Source organism: Poecilia reticulata, linkage group LG22, assembly GCF_000633615.1.
Source record: "Poecilia reticulata strain Guanapo linkage group LG22, Guppy_female_1.0+MT, whole genome shotgun sequence".
Taxonomy (NCBI): Eukaryota; Metazoa; Chordata; class Actinopteri; order Cyprinodontiformes; family Poeciliidae; genus Poecilia; species Poecilia reticulata.
In genome coordinates, this window is record NC_024352.1 from 2,213,502 (window position 1) to 2,217,286 (window position 3,785).

Sequence of the window (3,785 nt, forward strand, 5' to 3'; positions counted from 1 at the left end):
GTTATTGTACCACTGATTTTTGTTGTTTTTTTTAAACATCAGGCAGGTACATAAGATTATAGCGTGTGATGGGCTGACGCGCCAATAAAACCATGACTAATGTTAAGGAATTGACAGTATGCAGCAGAAACGCTTTTGGAGTGACAGTGATGTTCCTTCTGTTGACCTTTCCCTTTCCTCCTCGCTCAGTTTAAAACAAAGTGTTGGCTCCTGTCAATCACATGGTAATAGCCGGCAAGGAGAGGCGACAAGGTCGTTATGACTTTATGAAATGTCTGCTCATGAGCTGATTGGATGAATTAGTGACCATAATCTTTAGCGGCCGTGCCTCAGACAGACTCTTAATGTATCTGTATTAGCACTAATGGAATGCAATTTCACTTCTCCGTCTGCTCTCCTCCACCCCACCCAGCTATGATCCAGGGAGCACCCGCTGCACCGTTGTCTTGGTAACAGCAATCATGGCGCTGACGCCCAGTCCCCTTCCTCCGCCTCCTCCTCCTCACAAGAACCTCTCAGTGAGACAGTAGGAAAATGAGACATGGCTCTTAATAAGAATCCCGGTGCTAAAGGAGAATGACCTATACTCCTCGTCAGGAGGGAAATGATTTGAGCTGCAGCCAGTTTTGTGAAGGAGCAGCAGGGGAGATTAGCTCGATTAAGGCCAAATCAGACCTGCTTCCAATTTGATGAGAGAAGGGAGAATAATAGCTCTCAGAACTCCTTCTCATGCAGCTCTGGACTTCGATGAGGAAATTAAACCATTCTTTGTCTCTCTATCTCTCAGGGTGACTCAAGTCTAACCAATCATGCTGGTTGCTAAATTAGAAAGCTACTGTACCCTTTTCCATAAAGACTTACAACTTTATACAACTCGGCTGCTCATTAGCTGAACAGTTTTGCAGACTGTTTTCAGGCTGAGTTGTTCTTGATCCTTTTATGCTTCTGTTCATTTATGAGTTTTAAGACGCTGCTGTCTTCATCTGACAGCAGATCTGACACCGTCGTTGTGTTGCTGTTGACACCCAGGTAGAAGCTGAGACAACGCCGGCAACTGTAACTGGGTTTGTCCAGGGTCAGGGATTCGGTAACTTATCATGTCATATGATGCATCCATTTGCAGCTGTCGACACCTTCACGTTTTAACTGAAAAACAAAATTGTCATGTATTTTTAGCTTTTGTTGTACTAGTGGAAAATGATGTAAGTTCACAAAAAGTTTAATTTTTGTGAACTGCCACCTTCTGGAGTTTAAGCGTAAAACATAAACTAAAAAGGTATATGTGAACACCAAGCAGACCAGAGACCACTCCTAAAGGAAGTGGACTCTAGCACAGGGCATGCTGGGTAAATACAACCAAACCAAAGGTGTGTCTCTAGCGGTAGACAAAAGACAAAAGAGACAAAAGAGAAATCCTCCAACCAGTCACTGCATTTATGCTTATATTTCATGAAGAAGAAAGTTGTGCTCAGTCTCTTCTTCAGAGGTTTTCATGTTGCTTTCTTCAGTGGTTCTTGGTGCAGCGCCCACACAGGTGGGTGAGGAGTAGTGGGGGGACAAGGTTTTCAAAGCGTTTGGTGGTTTGACACAGTGCAGTATGAAAGTGAACCACACCAGCTGAAAATTTAACAGACGTTGCTACTTTGATCCCGAATGGAACCCTGGACTATCAGGGATGAAAACACCCTGAGGTGCCGCTCTCTGTCTGCCTCTGCTCAGCCCTCTATTTCTTTGGCACCAGGTCACATCAAATGTTATTCCAAGGTTTTTTATTTGCCCTGTTTTGTCCCCTAAATAATAATTGAAATATATTACTGCAATTATACATGCTATCATTTCTGATAGATTTTAGACAGAAAAATGAATACACTGTATTTAAACAGACATGGTGAGAACATGTTTGCCCCTTGGAGTGCTCAGCCATCCGAATCCCTTGCTTCAGCTGCTGGCTGGCAGCCATGTTTCTGCACAGCTTCTCCTGCATTAAAGTCCAAGACCTGCTTCTCCTCAGACTCTAAAATGATCAATGTTGACTTCTTTCTGCTGTATCAGTTTATTATACTTCTGCTTCGGCAGGTGCTTTTTTCCCCTCCTGGTTTTACTTCCTGTTTACCCTCTCTTGTAATATTTTAATAAGATATTTTTCTTATCTGCATTCATCATGGAATAGTGCAGATATGCATGGAATAGATCTGAATTCTATTCCATGACTTCAGATATATCATCCACCACTCTCGCATGGACCCATGCCAAAGGCCACAATTCCAGTCTTGTTTTTTCAGTGGCTCAATCATGCCAGCATGGAGACTGTTGAAACAGTGGAAGTGCGATGAAATGAAGGCACCAGCCCTCTGGAAACCTGTGAGAATACATGGGGATTGAGGATGAATGGATTAATTTAGTGCCGTCTGTGCTTTAAAGCTGAAGCTGCAACTTTTATTTTTAAAAAATCTATGTTTTTATACGTTTGTTAAAACTGTCACAATGTCATGACAGCATGAGACAGAAATTTTTGAAAAAAAACCAAGCTCCTCTGCCACAGGGAGCACTGCAGTCCTACAGCCATCTGCAGAAATACAATCAGTTTAGGGCTTATATGCTGTCAAACAAGATTGTGTATGCATTGCTCAGACCCTCCCGTTTGGTCTCTGCTTGCCTACAGCTAGTTCTCCACAATGGAGCCTGCCATTAATGCTAACATTGTTGTGATGACATGCTGAATAAGGGAAGTGTTAGAGCAGAGGCCGAGACAGAGACCCAATTTCAAGGCGTCAAATTGAAAAGGTAAATGTCTTTTAAGTTATGTCTGATATGTACAGCCTTTTTATAAGGTAACTATGTCACCTTTTGAAGGTGACATAGTTACTTGATTGTGATTTTAAATGGCACTATGTACCGGGAAAATACACAACACCCCTTTAAAGCTTTTACAAGTGCCATCTCAGCAATGTGCTTCACAACCAGACTGAAAAGATGCCATAATAATATATAAATATTTGAACTCGCCCCCACAATGTCAAACAAATCTTTCACTATTAGAGTAATGTCAAAGGGACAAATAGCTGATTTAAAATAAGTTAATAAATTTAGCCATGACAGAAAAGGACACAAACTCAAAGCTCACATCCAGCATAACTGACCTGGCTACACCCACCTGATGTTTACCCAGGGGACCAAAAGCTCTGTCTTTCAAACAGTCTTCAAGTTTGTCAAGAGCTAACGAGAACACCTGACAAGAAAAAAGTCAGTTGTCAGGTGGCTGCACTGATTGCAGTTCTCTGGCTGATTCGCAATCTTTAAAAAGTCTGACCTGTCGATTCAGATTTTCGGCCGATTGTTTTGTTGTCTAATAAGTCGCTAAATAGAGCAACAAAGTCACAAAATTGGCAGCAGTGGGATGACTATTGTTTCAGAGGTGACCTGGTGGACGAGTCAGTCAGTCAAACCTCTCACAGCAGAGCAAAAGAGGACAGTGGCGGATTTTCAGACCTTTGATGAGGAAGATAATAATGATGAATGTAATCAATTAATTTCCTTAATTAATTAAGGAAATCTGAGCCAATTTATCAGTGCATCCCAACCGACAACGCATGACCTTAAGGGGATCCAGTAAAGTGCTTCATTCTGTCAGTACTTCTAAGATGCCTCTGAGATCCAATTCAAAACTCCAAACTCATCTTCTGCTTGAGGCTTTGTCTGTCTGTCTGTCTGTCTGTCTGTCTGTCTGTCTGTCTGTCTGTCTGTCTGTCTGTCTGTCTGTCTGTCTGTCTGTCTGTCTGTCTGTC